Raw genomic sequence first — 19,093 nt, forward strand, 5'->3', positions numbered from 1 at the left:
ACATCGTTTGACATCGGCTGTGGTCGGCACTCAAGGGGATGGACTTACGATGGTGCGTTACGTCGTCTGGCAGCGCGACATTCCAAAACTGGCTGGTAGCGTGGCCTGATGTCGGGAGGCGCCGGAGTCATTGTCGTGAATGTGTGACTGGGGCATTATTGAAAGCTTGCTCAATGAATTCCATCCATACAACAGCCACTGCAGCCCACATAAGTTTAATTATTTTTCAATCATCAGTAATCAGATGAGCTGAAATGTTGATGAAAGTGGCCTTGAGACTCAGTGTTAACAATGCATGATTATTATTGCCTGGGTTTAGTGATTAACCATGTCTAGTAAGTTTTCTTACTATAAGCAGTTCCTAAGCTATACACACACACACACACACACACACACACACAGTTACCAAATTGCAGTTCTTAGTAACATGCAAACAAATTATTGTGAGAGAATAGGCTCCACAAATCATTGAGCAGAATGTAAAGCCAAGTATTAGTCCTAAGGACCACTTCAAGTCTACCTCACCGAACACTCTGCCGAGAGAGGACTGGACACAGCCTGAATCATGGATTTAGTATGCAGCACCCAGTCTCTCGCTCTGCCCGCGCTGCTCACTCTACATGGCGATAGATTTTCTCGTCTTTCCTCATGCAGGAACAAACTTGGCACCTAAGTGTATTAGGTCAGCCTGTAGGACAAAGGAAGACAGCTCATCAGTGGGAGGAATTTTCCAGGACACAGTTTTGTTTGCCTTCCTGGCGCTTCAGTGTGGGTACAGGCATCAAATCTCACTATGAGCCTGCTTTGGTATAAAAGATTGATTCAATTAAATGGTAGAAAACCTGAGATCAAAATTAACATTGATTTCAAATTTTAAACAATTTCCAACTCTTATGTATGTTAAATTTTTATCAGTTTTACAGTTATGTCTACATATTTATATACACACACACACACACACTTTCTGTTACAACTACCTTCCTGTTATCTCCACAGCCCTGGTACTATGGACTCCAATGGCCTCGAGAACACCAAACTCGAGCTGTCATACACGGAGACAAGATATGGCCTGGGGAGGAAAAGCAGCAACTGCCATATCTTGTCTCCGTGAATGACAGCTTTCGTTTGGTGTTCTCGAGCCATTGGGTGGATGGTACCTCCTCAACCAATCACAGTTTTGCTACAGTAAACTGGTTACTGCAGTCTGTGCTATTTAAACAGGTTCAAGTTATGATTCTAGAGATAAAAAGCATTCAATACTGTAAGATGATATGCAAACCCTATTCAATTTTGGTGAGGAATGCTGAGTTGGCAAAGAACAATATAAAGCAGGTGGTGAGGTGCTAGGTTTGATTTGGCAACCTTTCTGTTCCTCACCACTCCAGTGAGTACTCACAGCTCGAGGCCAAGCCAAAAATTTGAGGTTTCCCAGTAGTCCACTGTCTGTGATGATAAACTGGCCATCAGGACCTAAAGAAAGAAAAAACAGACATAAGATGCAAGAGGAATAAAAAAGAGTAATACTAGCGTTTGCATGGGGATGTGAAAAGCTGAGAGATAGAGTTAACCCCATGGGATGTTTGTGGACTCCCACCCTAAATAAGGAGATTCTGCTAGCAGACCATACCTACCAAGAAAACTACTATTCCTACTGATTAATTATTGAACTAGATAGGGAAAGATTCTTTTCTAAAGATTAAATGTAGAATTTACTAATTTCACAACACTATACAATGGAGATCAGGAATAAACCAGAATGAAAGTTAGTGATGAGAAGAAACTGAAGAAGTGAAGCAGTGGAAACACCTTTAAACATATTTAGGAAACACAGATACACAATAATACACGAGAGCAGATTGAAATATTATAAGGAAAAAGAGATCATAAGATTAATGAAGATAATACTGGGCAAGGATGTGAAGACAGAAGTGACAAATTGCATACTATGAGATCTTACTCCAGACTTAAAAGTGTGTCTGTGTAATGTACAACTGCCAAGGACATTTACAGTTGAAACAGAAAGAAGCCACTTGTGAAGCATTTTGACATTAAACTTTCTAGAGGATTTTCACCGACAGCACTGAGTGACAGCTTAGCAGTATCATAGAAACAAACTATGTAAATACAGAAGGAAGGTGCATTGTGGTCACTAAAATATCATTAAATTTACATTTTTTCAGAAGACTAGAACCACAAATTCACACATATGCACACACACACACACACAAAAACACACACACATTGAGATTATGTTATTGCACCTCACTTAGTAAAAATCATACAGATCTGTTTACCATGAACCACAAAAATGAGTAAAATACATATGCTAGAGACAATAACAAAAAACACAAACAAACAACATAAAAAATAAAAGCAAGGTGATGAGCACCCACCTGTCCCTTCTGCTGACTGATAGAGAAGCCGAGAAGGGTCTTGCGCTCCATAGCACATGATAGAGAGCAGCAGGATCACCACCTGAACTGTTGTAACCCACCACGTGAAATACGGCCGATAGTAATTCATTTCATCCAGCTGCTTTTTCACCTGTGGATGTCAGAATGTCACTGATTGGACATCTCTGTATGCATGCATACCTGTTAGATGACAGGTGAACAAGCACTCAGCGAAACATTAATGTGTATGTCAGCATGTTAACACACACACACACACACACACACACACACACACACACACACACACACACACACACACACACACACGGACGGATGGGTTGATTGCGTTTACTTGGACCTGAAGAAGGCGTTAAACCAAAGTTCCACATACAAGACTACTATGGAGCTGGAGAATAAAGGAGGTTTGAAAGGGAAAATGAAGAAATAGATGGAAAGCTACTTAAGGGGAAGAGAGATAAGAACAGTGGTTAAGGACATAAAATCGGAATGGAGAATTGTAGAGAGTAGTGTGCCTCAAGGATCGGTATTGGCACCTGTACTCTTCCTAGTATATGTAAATGATATGCCAGAGAGAGTAAACAGTTATATGAGCCTGTTTGCAGACGATGTAAAACTGCTGAGACATATTAGAAACAGCAAAGACTGTGAAATTCTGTAAGATGACCTGAACAAGATTTGGGAATGTAGTATTAAATGGGAGATGGAATTCTGTGAAGAAAAATCATGTAATGGAAATGGGAAAGAGTGAAGGGAGACCAAAATGGACATATAGAATGGGAGATGGAGAAATATTAAAGAAAGTTCAAGAAGAGAGAGATCTGGGAGTGACAATACAAGTTAATCTACATCCTGAGAGTCATGTAAATAGGATATTCGGTGATATATATAAAATGGTGAGAAATATAGGATTAGCATTCCACTACATGGATAAGGATATGATGAAAAATTTAATAACCATTATGATTAGACCAAAATTGGAATATGCAGAGGTGGTGTGGTCTCCCCATAAGAAGAAACACATAAAAAACTAGAAAGAATACAAAGGATTGCAACAAAAATGGTTCCAGAACTGGAGGGATTGACATATGAAGAAAGATTAAAGGAGAGGGACCTACCAACACTGGAACAAAGAAGAGAAAGGGGAGACCTAATGCTAATTTATAAATTATTGGGCAAAATGAAAGATGTAGATAATGAGGAGTTACTACTAAAAGAAGGAATAAACACCAGGAGCACAAGAGGACACAATACAAAATTGAGGAAAGGAAGATGCTTGAGACATAAAGTATAAGCTTCCACAAAAGAAAACAGAGAGGTTTGGAACAGACTAAGTGAGGCTGTAGTATTAGCGAAGAGTAAGCAAAACTTTGGAAAAGTTGGACAAATACAGATCGGAGCGGGACCACCACAGTGTAAGCCTAGGCCTGTAAAGCTACAACTAGGTAAATACACACACACACACACGTGCGTGGTGTGTGAGGTCTTGGAACTACCCAGAAATCGACTAAAAAACCTTGCTCAAAATGTGAGGGAACTTGCTGGCGATTGCGAGTCCAATTCGTGATCAGGCCATTGTGAAATACACACACACACACCGGAACCATGTGTAGGCAGGATGGGAAAAAGTTTAGCTTCCCAAACAGAAGCATTGAGCTATGGAATAGACTGGAGGAGGTGGTCTGTACAAGAAACATTCATGATTTTAAGGAAAAGTTGGATAAGAGAGGATATGGAGACGGGACAGCGTGGCGTGGCTCTTTTCACTGTATGTCACAACTAAGTAAATACAACTAGGTAAATACACACACGCTGCCACCCGACTGCTGCAGTGGGCGTGGAAAAATGGGCGAAGGAAAGCAATCTATTTGTCAGTCAAAAGGGCCCAAGAACAGCTAAGTCATTCGGGGTCCCGTCTCCTAGGAGTTCAGGAATTGAGAGGATATGAGGGAGTGAGAAGCGATAAGTAAAACGGGAAGGAGAAGGAGACTGAATGGAAAGTAAACAAACATCCAAGATGGCGGATTCTCTGTCTGAGTCCCCGGGGCCAAAACGAAAGGAAGAAGAATCTTTGGAGTGTTTTGAGGGCTTCACACCAAAATCAGTAATGGAACTGGTACAGTGGAAAAGAATAAACAAAGTGGAGAAGGACTGTGACAGAATATTAGTAGAAATAAGGAAGATGAGGGAGGAGTTTGGAGAAGTGATTCAGGCACTGGACGAGGTTAAAAAGAGATGAAGAGACAAGGAGAAGGGATGACATACAGGACACCTCCTATCTAATGGCCATTCACACAACATTAAAGTATATAAAAAGTTAATAGTAACTGTTTTCATATGACATATTAAACCAACTCAATCCTTGATATGAAATAGTAAGGCAAGGGTTTTCAGAAAACAGGGAATGATGTGTTATATAAAATAAACTTTGCTAAAAATGTATCATCATCAGATTACAACCATCCTAATTACTGCTGTTATGGAGACAGTTTCATGAGCCAAATTCACAAACAATGCAATAAAAATGCTTTACCACATCTTTTCTTTCCTCACATTTTCCTTGAAGCTCGGCCAAAGGCTCTTCCCAGTACCCTCTGCCATATTGTCCTGCGGTCAGAGTTGTCAAAGCAACTGTCCAGGATTCGATTCCAGATCGTGGCGACCGATATGAGCACTGGACGCCCACTGGCATCCACAGAATCTGAGACCTGGAACTGCTTCTGCTGCCTCTCACTTTGAACACTTGGGTGGTACCTTGCTCCTGATACCTGAGGAAAGAATGGTAAGAATCCTCAGCATCACCCATAATGTTTGAGGGTTTAGTATTCCAAGCTTGAGTGTCAAACTTGGTGTATGTCAGTCCAGTCAGTCCCTGGAACTACACTACACCGAATAAAAATCTGGATAAAATTGCAAGACCATGACTGCAGGTTTCTCACTAAGAGATGTAAAATGCAATGACCAGTTCAGTTTGTTTTTAGTAGCACTAAAGCCTGTACTCACACCTTCCTCAATGGGTCATCAAGGGAAGAAGTGTCCACTTTCTTCTGTACATACACTTTGTCTCTGCATTATGCAGACTTTCTACACTGCCTTCTAGAACATGATAAAATAATACTCCTATTTTCCAGGAGGGTAATCTATACATCTTTTTTCTTTCTTTAACCCTTTCCATCCATGACGCAGACGGTGGCGTCACAGTATGGAAAGGTCAAAAAGAAAATGGAAGAGGATTAATCCTCTTCTAAACCTCTCAATCCTCCTCTAAATTCCTCTTAATCCTATTCCATTTCCTCTTAAGAGGTTTAGAAGAGGATTAAGAGGAAATGGAAGAGGATTAAGAGGTTTAGAAAAGGACTAACCCTTTCCATATGGTGACGCCGTCGGACACCGACGTCGGCGTCGCCAGAGTGAAGGTGTTAATGCCCATTTTGTTCACATCATGTGTGTTGCATCATTTCTTTCGAATGGTTGAATCAATGACTACTGAGTCTCACCTCATATCCATGCCTCACTTTGGAATGCCATCACATGGCCCTTTTCTTCGCTATTACTTCCTTTCCTGTATCATATGTCCTTAGGAAAATACTGCTTTCCTCTTTTGTGTGGTCAAGAAAAAACTAAAATGAAAACTGATCAAGAACTCAGGGTGTCTCACTTACTTCTTTACTACCGTCATAACTAGTGGTGCCAGCTCCTACGTCAGGGCTTCCTGAAACCTTGCCGTCAAAGAACACCTGAAACAGCAAATAATTAACATTAGGGTGTTACAAGTGAAAAAGCTTATGAAGTGTGGATGAAAACCACTTGGCAGACAGGGATGAAAGGCATAAAGATGACATTTGCTTACAATGAGATTGTCCAGTCCAAAAACCATAAATGTTTTTGAGACAAAATTTGATTGCTTGATTTGGGGATGAGACCTGACAAGTGCACCTCATTTCTTGTACACCACAACTAGGTAAATAAACACACACACACACACACACACACACAGGTAGAGTTTTCCCTACTAAAATAGTGGCTGATGAAAGAAAGATGCTAATAAAATGTATGGAATATTCCTTACTTCATCAGAGAGTGACTCCATAGTGCAATGGTCAACAGGAGGAGAAGGGCGCATGGTAGCTGCAGTTGTGGTGGTGGTGGTGGTGGTTGTGGTGGTGGGGGAGACGTCTGGCTCGTCAAACACCTCATCCGGGACAGACATGGACGAGGGGGCATAACTCCGGCTTTTGGACCGACCGCCCGCTGTACCTGAGATTTGACTCTTGGCTCTCCTCTTTGCAACCGTCTGGAAGAAGCCAACGACTTGTGTTACATACGTGCCAAATGCATGTAACAACAACAACAACAACAACAGCATCAACAATAATGGGAAAACTGAGATGAGAAAGATAGTATGAACTTTAGGGAAATTATAGGAACAACATCTAAGAGGTAAGACTAAAACAGAAAGTTATGGAAATTTTGACAAAGAATAATAACAAAACGGTGAGAAATTTAGGTGAATCAGATGAGTACAATTGTTTGGGGACAAAGAGACAGACCAACCAGTAAGGCACATATGAATAAAAAAGGCAATGGAAAGAACTAAGGGGAGGGTGTGTGGTCAGCATGCGGGAGCGGTGTCCTGAAGGACCCGGGTTCAAGTCCCGCCCGCCACTACAAGCTAACAGTTTTCAGTCATCACCAAGTGGCCTGAGACTACCCACATGCTGTCCAAAAAAGTTGACTTTATAGATATATAAAATATGAATCAAGACCCAAGAGGATATAATTAAAGTCACAAGTTCCCACAAATCAAATACACATAAAACTATTGAAGTTGAGTGAGAAAGAGGAATATAATCAGGTTTTGATAAGGAAATACTTAAATGAAGAAGATTGCAAAACAAGCTGAAGTAAAGAATGAGGAAAGAGCAAAAGAGGTATTGTTGAGTGTTAGATATGAAAATAAGGAAGTGGTAAATAAGGCAGTAAGAGCACCTGCAGATGGAAAATCAGATGGGGCTAAGAATGTAGGAAATGTGAAAGTGGTAAGAAACTTAAGATACACAGACCCTGATGAGATAATAGCAATAAAATTGAAACTGCAATACATCAGTGAAAAGAGATTTGTTAATTTGGGTCTGGTGAAAACAAAAGTGTTCAAAGGTATTACATCAAATAATATGGCAAAGGGCATGTATCAGACATGTAGGAAGGACTGGATAAACAAAATGAGTAAATAAGTAATTATGATTGATTCCAGACAAAAAGGAAATTACAAAAAATAGGAACAGGGTGTGATGAGACTAACAATTGACATGTGAGATAAGAAGAGAAAAATGGATGCAGTGATATTGTACATACCACCAAAAATAATCATCTGTGCCCACAGAATATGAATAAATGGTGTGAGATATAATTCCATCCTTGACACTGCTATGGTGAAGGAAAGGAAGAACACCAACAATGAGGGACTTTATTTGTAAGGAAGTGAACTAGGAGGATTTAGGCTCAAAGAGGGCTGAAGGAAGCTGGACTGAGAAACTCCTGGACTTTACAATAGCAAATCTGTTGATTTGATGACTCAAAGAAAACATATGAACAAGAAGACAAGGTCAACCGTTAACTGGAATTGGTATGTATAAAGAAGAGAAATGACATACAAGATATTTGTCTGCTCTAGGGAAAAATGATCATGTGAAATGATAAATGGTAAAAAAAATTGAGTTTCCATCTGTTCTCTGGATTTCAACTACTCTCTATTCAATAATTTCCATGTCTTTGATATTTACTGAGACTTGTAACCAAAGCTGAATTTTTAGTGGCTGTGCACCTCCTTACAAGTACAGTCAAACCTCGGTTTACGAGTGCCTTAGTTTACGAGTGTTTTAATTTACGAGCAAAAAAAATCCCACAAAAATGCCTTGGTTTATGAGAAGTGACTTGGTATATGAGCATCATTTTTTTTTTTTTTTTTTTGTTGCCACCCGCTGGGTGGGGATACAGGCTATCTGGAATCCGTCAGGGTCAAGTTAAATCGTCCCTTGAGTAGGGCGGGTGACAGCTCATGAAGGGAGGTAGGATGCGATAGACCAACTCTATCAGTTCGTCAGCCTAGCTGACCAATTCTGTCTTTCGGCGAGGACTGGCATGTCTCTTTGTACAAATCGAAGACATGAAGCGTGAGTTCCATTTGTTCACTGCAAGGCGAGTGCTCAAAGCAGAAAACAATGGGAATAGAATCTCAGTTAGAGCTGCCACCTTGATCTAAAATGCAACATCCATTCTCCAATACAGAAAATTCATATTCTAAGGAATGGTGGCAATCCAAACATTTCTCTAGCCTGCCATGACTGACAGCCGCTGCCATGCTGGTGAAGGCAAAAGGAAGGAGGAGAGACGTTATGGCGTGTATTTTCTTGTATTTCAGGGCGACCCTTGACAAACATAATTTTATTGACTGGTTTGTGGTTCACCGAAAAATATGCTCACTACAGTTTTAAAATACTGAATTTTATCTGCTTAACCATTCAGACAGCCAAATCTGGAACAAGCGGCATTCCATATTTTAAGGAAAGGATGGCAAGTTGCAACCCTAGAGGCGTCATCTGGGGATATATGGCTGTCTTGAATGACCTCCCATTCTTGAGACTGTTTTCACCTCCTCCTGTAATCACCAGGCTCTATTATGTTCACATGACTGAATGAACCAACACTATTTCTCATTGTGTCATTCATCAAGGACAACATGCATTAATGTAGTCACATTTACAGGATCTACAGTTCATTAGGAGTATTTTAGTACTAGCTACTTGGCGTCATTGCATGCTGTGGGGTTTCTTAAACGTCCTTTTTCTCCACAAAATATTGACAAAGGGCATCGTTTCACTTTCTTGTTTCTATGATGACAATGATGTTTTCATACCGGGAAGTTCTTACTTATCTTACAGTGATGCTTTAAATGGTATGTGGTGCAACAATAACACAACAGTAAACTTGTGACCTCTATATCCACCCCCCTTGGCAGGGTTACCCATAGGAAGCTCAGGAAATGGCCATCGCTATAGGCCTATGAAGGTGTGGCCAGCAAGACAGTGGCCCTATTGAGTCCCGCTTTGACTTGCATGAGCCCTCGATTCTTGCCAAAAATTGGGAAATTCTTTAAAATCTGATGGCAGAACAAGAAACACAAAATTCTGCATGATTTGGGGTTAATTCTTGCTCGTTCAAGGGTAATTCTTGACTGCTGAACAATGGCTCTAGTCTCAGTCAGCGTTGTAAACTCAGAGAAATAGCATCCGTCTGCGATCGTGTCATTTTCAGCAATACAGAGTGTTTTCAGCACTAAAGTGTGAGTTCTTTGTGCTTTAACAATGTCCCCAGAAAGATGAAAGAAGAAAACAAGAATGGTGGATACTATGCTTTCTTAACAGGAATGGGGTGGGCCTCGGCTTGTATGCCCTCCTGGGCGTGAATGACTCCTGTTCACCCTCCATCTCATACGATCGTCAGGTTAGCTTCAGGTAAGTGGTGAGCGAAGTTCAGGTGCCTCGTGAATAGGGAAACTGGAGCTGCTAAACCCGGGTGAAGCCTACACCTAGTTCACACTTATTTCCTGTATATTCTGGTCATTTCTCTCTGCACATGATCCATTTGATAAACAATCACCTTCACTGGTATCCTGGTAACATATACTCCCAGGTCTTTCTCTGCCTCTGTGGTGCATGGAGAGTGTTTCCCATGTGGTATTGGTATGCTGGATATCTCCTCCCAAGGTGCAATACTTTACGTTTTTGTTCATTGAATTGAAGCAGCAACTTATTGGTCCACTCCTGTTGCTTGTTGAGGTCTTCGTGTAGGAAATCTGCCGGCACGGGGTTCAAACCTTTTCCGCTGGTCTCAAACACTGCCTGCACTGATTCTTTATATTTTTCTTTACCAAATTTCACTGATACTCTAATTCCCAAAACCATTTCAATAAAATCATCAGGCTGATGCCTACATCACTGCCAATTCACCAACATTTCCCTTGACTTGCTGACCTCTGACACCAAATTCGTCATTGTTGGTGCTCCGTAATAACGTGTGTGTGTATATATATGAGAGAGAGAGAGACAAAGAGAGGATAAAAAACAGAAAAGAAAGATAAAATGACAAAAAGGTAGAGAGAGAGAGAGAGAGAGAGACTCACGAAACCACAAGGAGAGGCCATCCCAGGTCATCTTAGTGACGGAGTCCTTCCCGGGGTGAGGCAGCTGAGGCCACGTTGCCGCATCCACTGAGTCCGACAAACCTCCGCCCAATCCCTCCTGAAGCTGGGAAAAAGGATGTGTTAGGTGCCTAACCTCTCATGGTATGCAGCAGAGATTGCATTAAGAAGGTGATTTCCCATAAAAATAGTTACCGCGCACAAAGGATTAATTAACCCGGTAGCAGCGGGGATCATGTTTCTTAATGGTCCCTCTAAGTGAGAAAAATGAGAAAAAATCACCCCTCACACAAGCCATTTCATAATATATATCAAAGCATTAGTCATCAGATTATGTATCATTTTTTTTTTTTTTTTATATTATGGCACAAATTTGGCCTGTCGCTGCTACATGGTAAAGCCACAAATTTGGCCCGTCACTGCTACTGGGTTAAAGCTATAAGAGACAACAGCCAATCCCCTGGCCAAGACTGAGTTCTTAAGACATAAAATCCAGCAATATAGCTATCATCACCAAGTGCTGACTTTTCAGTCTCATACTGAGTGTACAGGTGGCAGTCTTAGAGTGACAAATTATGTCCATTCTTTTCTCTGACTATTTAATTATTAGTAAAGTGAAGGCCATTTTACTGCCAGAATTGCTACCTCCATACACATCTTGCTTTGAACAAAAATTACTAGGTATACACTGGAATGGAGAGAATTTGTCAAGAGTAACTAATGATTGCCACTGGCTTCTGTGAGTTATGCTGAGAAGGTTATTTTACTTGAATCTAATTGAATAAACACTAAATTAATCTTTAACTGGATTTCATAGTAGCTATTAGTGATTTCTCATCATATGGCTGCAGGGAGATATGATACTGTGACTAAGACAGACTTTCTAACTCATGAATAATGGGAATAAGATGATGAGCCCAAATTTCTTGAGATTAATGATGTCTTGCAAAAAACAATACTCCCATTAGCTTCCTTGATATCTATCGTTCATCTAATAGCTTTTTCATTCTATAGACTAAGAGGCTCTCATTAAAAGGTAAAGTTGGGAGCATGTGCTACAGCTGAGTGTGGCGGCTGTGCTCATCTTCGTTCTGATGGCCCTTTGAGCCTGTGGTGGGAAAGAACCAGACACAGGGCCAATGAAATATCCAGCTTACCACAGTTTACCTTCCCCAGGTTTCACCAGGTATCCATTAATTGAGTAGCCTGAAGGGAGGATGAACAACTGGGTGAGCTGCATGCAGACTGCCCAGGCCGGGATTTGAACCAAGGCCAGCAGATTCGTAGTTATGGATGCTAACCAGTGCACTGTGGAGGTGCTTAGCTCAAATTAAGAATAACATAAAATACTGAAAAGAGGGCAATGCACAATGAATAAAAAGAAGAAAAACAAAAATGTGTGATAAGGAAAAGATGCCACCAGCAACCAGCATCTCACCTCTGATAAGGCATGGAAGTCACTGGTGAAAGACTGTGTGTGGTGGGTAGTGTTGGTCTGGTCCTTGAGCTGGCCATACTTCTTTGACACAAGCGTTTCCTTGTCTTGCCAGCGCTGTCTCTGATTATCTTCAGTGGACTCATCAAGTCCAAAGAACTCTCTGGTTTCTTTCTTCACATACCTGCAACACAGTAATTTTCAGTATCATATGTACCATTCATGTCATAATCAGCTTTAGTTCCCCTCATGAGAGACATGTGGGAAAATAATCCATATTCAGTGCACAGAAGTGTTTGTTGGTAAAAATTAAATCAAATGGCCGCCTCAACCGTTTCATGACTCATAGCAAGTCTGTTTAATCATTCCCATAAACAAAGTAATTATGTACTCCTTTCATCCTTCTTTTCAACCTCCCCAATTTAAAGAAGACAGTTCCTTGTTTCTCCTTTATCTGCACAACCAAATCATTTGAATCTTTCATTTTGACTGACTGACCCTAACATTTCACATTCCCATCTTTTTCAGATAAGCCAGTTTCCAAAAACATTAATTTGCAATCTTATTCTGTCTTTGATAAGCTTAGGACACTATCAGAGAATATCAATAGTACTTATTGTACTGTCTGCCCTTTCAAATAATACTGATGTCCATTAGTAGATGCTACTTAATCCCCTTTCTTACAATTACTGTGATTTACACATTCCTTGTTGTCATTAGCTTACCATTCATTCCATTGTTTATATTACTTGTACAGACCATTCATATCTATCCACTCATACTTACTTATCTAAGAAAATGATGATAAGGTGCTGTTACCTCCATCTCTTTCATTTCATCATAGTAAATGCTAATTGCATTGTCTACTGCAATGGACTATCATAAATCTTTTAAAACCTTTAGAAATGAGTTTTCATCACATCCTTTCACACCAAGAATCTGAACTTACATAAACCTAAAATTACATCAAACTCATGTTATTCCTTGAATTTTTTTTACTACTAGCAGGCAAGGTTATCCCTATCATTGCATCTGTATCGCTGTTTTTTATTCTACCATCAGTAGAGTTTACATAGTGTGTGTGCTTCTACCACATTCACTCCACTCTCATTCCTGCCTCATAAATACTTAAATTTTTCACCTTACATCAGCTGGTCTTTCCCTAACACAACAAACTTACCCAAACTTATAAAGTCTTTTCACTAGTCTAAAATGACTTCATTTTCAGTTACCCCAAATCACAAAGGAAATATTTTTTTATCTAATCAAACAGTACAAATCACACCTTTGCTCTTTTTTGTTAAATCTCACATTAACTGGTCTTCCCTAAATAACTCTAACCCTAGTCTGCCTGCTAAAAATTATGGACTAGTCATATTAAGGGGAGTATAGGGATGCCCACAATTTTGGCCCCATGGCTTTGATTTCCTAATAAGTTATATCTATGTATGTACTAATGATCACATGTAGGTTTCACAAGATGTGGTTCATTACATTTTGTCATAGAAGTAAAAAAAAGTTTCAGAGCCTGTAATTTTTAGTTAACTGACATGAAACAAAACAAAACATAGAAAGCTATAAGAAATGTTAATGGTTTGTACTGATGAAAAGCTTGAGTATTATTTCTGATAAACGAAAATAAATCTTTCATTTTCCACAAGTCAGATTTCATAGGCATAATTTTCTTATTTTAAATCTGAATTTTTTTACAATGCAAAGAAAATAACTTTTTTATTGCTCTTTCATGTGACACCACAAAATGCCATTGCATTTATAGTTTAGGCTGAGAAGGAAATGAAAGCAAAAAATCCACTTTTCCAGACAGCAGCTGTCAAAGATTTTTTTCATATTCCGTGGTGTGCCATTTGTATCTGCTTGATATGAAACTTTCACATGTAACTGCCTGTGCCTTCTTCATATCAGAGAGTTGCATAAGGCATCTAGTCTCTTCTTTGAAAAAGTACATACTATTCACTCAAGGGTGAGGGTATCCAGGGGAGTCTCCTCCCCATCACCAGATTTCATGGAACTCTTTCCAAATAAAAAAATGAGCTGATAAGATGCTCTAGCAGTCTAGCTTAACCCTTAAAGCATGGGTGTCAGCAATAGTCGACAGCTGGTGCCTGGCCTCAAACTGTGGGTGTTGACAATAGTCAACAAGGCATTTTTTAAAATTAGCGTGCTGTCAAATTTGATTTATTTGTGCTGAAGTAGAGCAAGCATGTTGTTTTCTTTCAAACAATACCCAACCATGCTCCCTTGACTAATTATTGGTCAGTGTACGCCTTGCACTAGCTTTGAGATGTCGGCTAGACATCCCACCTCTTCTCACCCTTCCAGTGAATTTCATCCACAAGATGGGGGCCCTTTGACCTCAACACCCATCAAGGGCATCAGGAAGGCACACAAGTTAAGTTTTTTTAGGGTGTGTTTCACATAATCTGTATAAAAGTTATGTTTTTTATTACTAAATCATAGAAGGGAAGTCCACTAGGGGTGGAAAACTGTCTATAATAATGTTTTCAGTGATCCTATTCAATATTCCGTACTGGTTCTGCCAATGGTCATATAGTCTTCAAATTAATGTCAAAGGACAGTTAAGGGTAAGTACTTTACAATGATACTTCATTCACTCACATGAGATAAGTAGGAGTGAAGGTATAAAAGGTTGAAGTGAGGTATGTTTTTGCCTGAATATGCCCACGTGGGAGGACAGGCACGGCAAAACAAGTCCGCGCTTTAAGGGTTAAAGAGTAAAGGTTTCACTCACTCAAACATTGAACATCACACCACTGTTCTCTCAAATACTAAAGGAGTGACTGGTTGGTTACAAAGGATCTGGCCATTGGAGTACTCACGCTTTGACCTGCTCCTTCCGGGACAGGCTTCTGGAGAGGGGGGGTTGCTTGGGGGTGGTGGAGGTGGCGGTGGTAGTGGTGGTGGTGGTGGTGGAGGTGGTCATGGTGTTGGGGGCTGAGGCGCTTGGTATGCTCTGGGGGTGGGCCTGTGGGGCAAACTGATGCTGATGGGGTGGAGGGTGGGCCTGGGGCTGCCCATGCTGTCTGGTGACAGCTGCAGAGGAGAGGGAAGGGCCTAGGGTGGTTGTTGGAGCACTGACAGTTCGCTGGCCATCCGCCCGGCCAGTTGGGACCATCCGTCTGTAAAAAATAAGGAATGGTTAGTGATGTGTGCTTAAAAGTATAACTACTCACACACTGATATCTTAATGTTCTCCAAATTCAAAGTGAAAATATGGGACTTGTAAAATTAATTAATTCATCCAACACAACAAAGAGAGGGTGTCAGAAAACTTTGCACAAACAGATTCAAGATTCAAGAATTCAGCTACTTATTGAAAACAAATGTACATCTTAATTGTGACTGTTCTTTCTCAGTTGTATCACATGCTTCTCCTCAAAAGGACTGCAGAGAGAATGGAGACAATCATCATTATCACCAACTCATCACTTGCATTCTTTAGTTTCATTCTTGCACTCACATATATCTGTCCACCACATCTACCAACCTTTCCTCAGGTTGCCCCTCTCTACTTTCCTTACTGACATCACTGATGTGGATTCTTTTCAAAACAGCAGTCCTTTGAGTATCTAAATAAGGCCATACAAACCTCAGCTTACTTTGGTTGTCATGTCAATTTTGTATTCCATACTTCTCTCCGTTTCTAATTCTAGAACATGTCTACCTGTTCCTCACCTACCCCCTAAAAATGGTTAGACATAATGACATAGAAGGGTTTTCTTCACATTGCTTGAAGAGTTTGTAATATAGCAAATAAGTAATTAACATCTCCCCTCCCACACAGATTCTAGCATGTATATACTGCAATATTCTGAGTAGAATAAAAAACAGATCTTATCACTTTATCATTATCAATAACTTCACCACCAAGATAAGAGGAGTAACAGCTGATTTAACACCAACAAAACTTTTATACAAAGCTATTCTCAATATTGATTTATTTATCAATGAATCAATTTATTGGCATTTACACATATATAAATTTAAATTGGTGACCAAAATTTAATGTTCCTGCCATACACTAAAGATGGTGCTCTGTGCAAGTTCTTTCATTAGCTTGGCATCATCTTCAATTATGTTCATGAGGGTAGATATCTAAATAATTTTTGCATTTTCAAGTAGTCTACTTCAGAAATATTCCTGCTGCTACATAAATCAATATCTAGTACTACTACCACACCTTGAAGGCACATCTACATGGTGTCTACAATTTGCACAACTACCATATCTCTTTCCACTGAACACAAACCAACCCTAAAACCAGTCACCTGTCAGTAATTAACATATGGAACAGCTTGCAGGATTCTGTTGTTTCTATCATCTCGGTGAATTCCTTCATGTACCAGCTGGACAAGCATCTTGGTCAGACCTTATACAAGTTTGATTAATTTGTCACGTGGTTTGGCTGTTCTTTTGGATGCTTTGTTTGGTTTGTTGTTATTGACTAAGTATTGAAAATTAGTAGTTGTCCGTGCCATCTCGCTATGTCATATTAGCAACCATCTGACCATCTTAATGAAAATCATCAGCTGCAGTTTTGGTTGGAGACATCGCACAGTTTTCTGGATGGGGTGGCCCCCATCCAGGTAAGAAATCAATTTCCTATATATGGTACATTCCTAACACTACAATGTCAAATGCTTATAAAATCTTTGGGTAAACACTGGGATTAGGTCTTTCCTCAATTTCCTGCAGTAACTTAAATACATAATTTGATCAATTTAACACTAACCAAATTAGCTTTACAGCCTCCAAATAAGTCACTTGTTCACACCATATAAAGTTATCTTTAATTCTTTATTCTACCAAATAAAGAAACCTAACTATTATATAGACTATACTCACTATAGAGTAACCTAACTTTGGTATTATTTCTGAACTACGTCTGTCTCACGACGAACAAAATCTTTGTTCTATGTGAAGTACTTTGTGCACGTACAACACACTGCTGAACTGCTTTTCATTGCAAATTACTCATTTGGAAGGAATTATTTTTTTGTTTATCACATTTTGGCAGCGAGGCACAGGTCAGTTTAGGTAAGGTTGGATTTAGTGGTTAGGTTAGATTAGTTTTTACCTGTTTATAAAAAAAATACATGTGATACACTTCTTGCCGTGCCATTGGTTGCCATTACTAGCGGCCAGCCATCGAGGTGATGGTGGGTGTAATTCTACAATTTAACTAACTTTACCAAGTATTGTCAACATCTGCAATATTATCAGATCTGACTTGAAGTAGCTCACCTAGCCCTCCCTCCCCCTCCAGGAGTGTGTATTTGCCTGGTTGTTGCGTGTTATGCACCTGCACGGTGCCCTGCACCTTACTTGTCAAGATCAAGATATACAGGAGGGGAGCTGCACTCATGGGGTCATGCCCCCTCATCTCACTACAAACAAGTTTACCTTTAAGTTCATTAATAGTTTTGATTTGAATCATTTGTGTGTGTGTGTGTGTGTGTGTGTGTGTGTCCGCGCGAGGGGTGTGTGTGTGTGTGTGTGTGTGTGTGTGGGTGGGTGGGGGGGGGAGGGGGGCGGTGCTACCCTCGCCCAACATCAGCCGCTCCGACAGGTGGGTGGGCGCCGCGCCAGCAGCCCCTCGCCCCTCCCCGCCTAGGAACGTTTCCCCCGGGGGACCTGGGCCTCAGCTGCATACCCCTGCCCCGGCCGTCACCTGTAGCCGCCACAAACTAATAATAACTCGCTGGCTGTGTGGGTCACCCTGTTTTTCAGCCTGTCCTCGGCTGCCCTCCACTCACCCTTCTCCGACCTCTTCCAGGGGCACGTCGGGGCTCTCCATCCTGCCTGGCCGTGTAGCTACTCAGCCAGTCAAGGGAGCTGTGCACTGTGCACCCCTCCTCAGCGGCACACGGCTCAGCATCCCAGTGCACGGCTCAGCGACGCTCGCAGCCCCCCGCGCACTGCGTCACTGCCGCGGCAGCAAAACAAACACTGCGCCGCGATGACACTTGACGAGATTTCAGCCTCAGCCATTGTTAAGGGGATGCCATTGTGGTTTATCTCCTGTAACTAAACCATAAACGCACCTTTTCTCGACGACGAAGGTGGTGGTACTCATTGTCATGAAGTGTTAATTCATTGTGGAGGAGGTAAATCAAGGCAAGTATGTATAGAGGTAAATAGCATAGGCTCGTTGGCTTTCAATCACACGTAATGCCGCACGGAAACTTGTAAAGCGGCCCCTCGCCTCTTGTTATGCTACCGATGACTGAAAATAAGTCTCTGTCCACCTGTCACGGTTTACAAATAACACTCTTATTACGAATCTCCGCGCCTAGGTTCAAAGCCCGGGCTGGGCAGTCGGCGCGCAGCGTACCCAGCTGTTCATTCTTCCTTTCGGGATGGTCGATAAACATGGGTACATGGGGAAACCTGGGGAAGGTAACCTGTGGTAACCCGCATGTTAAACTGGCCCTGAGTCCGGATAAGGGTTCCCTCCCACCACAGGCTCAATAAAGGGCCAACGGGGCGGAGATAAGCACCGCCGCGACGCTTAATTTTAGCTATAGCGAATGTTCTTTACCCACGCTTATGATTAGGAAGCTCTTTCTTTAGGATGCCTGGGACTGTATAATGAAAACCAAGAACAATGCAGTCATCTGTGGATGTGAAATGCAGCCATAAAAACAACCAGCAATTCCTTTCGTTCAGCGAAGGAAATACAGGCCACCCTCAAGACGCAGTGGTCGTATTCTGTATGCAAATTCACCCATCTCGAAGGGTAAAAACACGCCTGCAAGTTTATATGGGCGGCGACTGGGGGGGCAACACGAGACGGCTGCAGGAGAAGTCCGAGTTTACGACGAGAGAAGGCGTTGGGCTCGGCAAGTTTCAGGTGTAGTGTGTTGTGGATGATATTTGGTTTCCTCGCGGCCCTGAGTCAGCCTCCTGTTGCCGAGTGGGCAGGCGGGCTGGGTGGGCGGGTTGAATGCGTGAGTGACGTCTTGGGAGAGAATATAGGAAAATGTTACAGTTAGGAAATAATATGAA

The 19,093-nt window shown here is 41.2% G+C and overlaps 1 pseudogene; it reads right to left on the reverse strand.

Moving 5' to 3' along the window:
* Nucleotides 1-18,178, reverse strand: part of LOC126994844 (inactive rhomboid protein 1-like) — a 28,964-nt pseudogene extending 10,786 nt beyond the window's left edge.
* Between the last annotated feature and the right edge of the window lie 915 nt (nt 18,179-19,093).

The sequence above is a fragment of the Eriocheir sinensis genome, unplaced genomic scaffold, assembly GCF_024679095.1.
Source record: "Eriocheir sinensis breed Jianghai 21 unplaced genomic scaffold, ASM2467909v1 Scaffold892, whole genome shotgun sequence".
Classification (NCBI taxonomy): Eukaryota; Metazoa; Arthropoda; class Malacostraca; order Decapoda; family Varunidae; genus Eriocheir; species Eriocheir sinensis.